The sequence below is a fragment of the Galeopterus variegatus genome, unplaced genomic scaffold, assembly GCF_000696425.1.
Source record: "Galeopterus variegatus unplaced genomic scaffold, G_variegatus-3.0.2 Scaffold9573, whole genome shotgun sequence".
Taxonomy (NCBI): Eukaryota; Metazoa; Chordata; class Mammalia; order Dermoptera; family Cynocephalidae; genus Galeopterus; species Galeopterus variegatus.
This window is the reverse complement of record NW_007735684.1, coordinates 67,089-67,465: the sequence shown is the minus strand read 5'-3', so window position 1 is coordinate 67,465 and position 377 is coordinate 67,089.

Sequence of the window (377 nt, the reverse complement as noted above, 5' to 3'; positions counted from 1 at the left end):
GGGGGTTTGTTTTACTTTGTTTTCGGCAACTGGCCAGTCTGGGGATCAGAACCCTTGACTGTACTCTAACGAGCTGAGCTAACTGGCCAGTCCCATGCTGTCTTGTTTGAAGTGACCCCAGGCGAGTTTGTGTAGATTTCTCAAAGCCCTGGAGGGCAGGGATGCACTCTGACGCTTTTTCTGGGTTCTTTTGTACCTAGCACAATGCTAGGCCTAATTACTTAGGTGCTGTCCGATTGGAATCTCCATTGCGTCCATGTATTCTAACTTCTGGATTAAGGTTGAACCAGAAGGACGGGGAAAACATTTTGATGACCCCACAAGGACTTTTAACCTGAGGGTCATAGAGTCCACAATTGCCCTGAAATAGTTGTAAT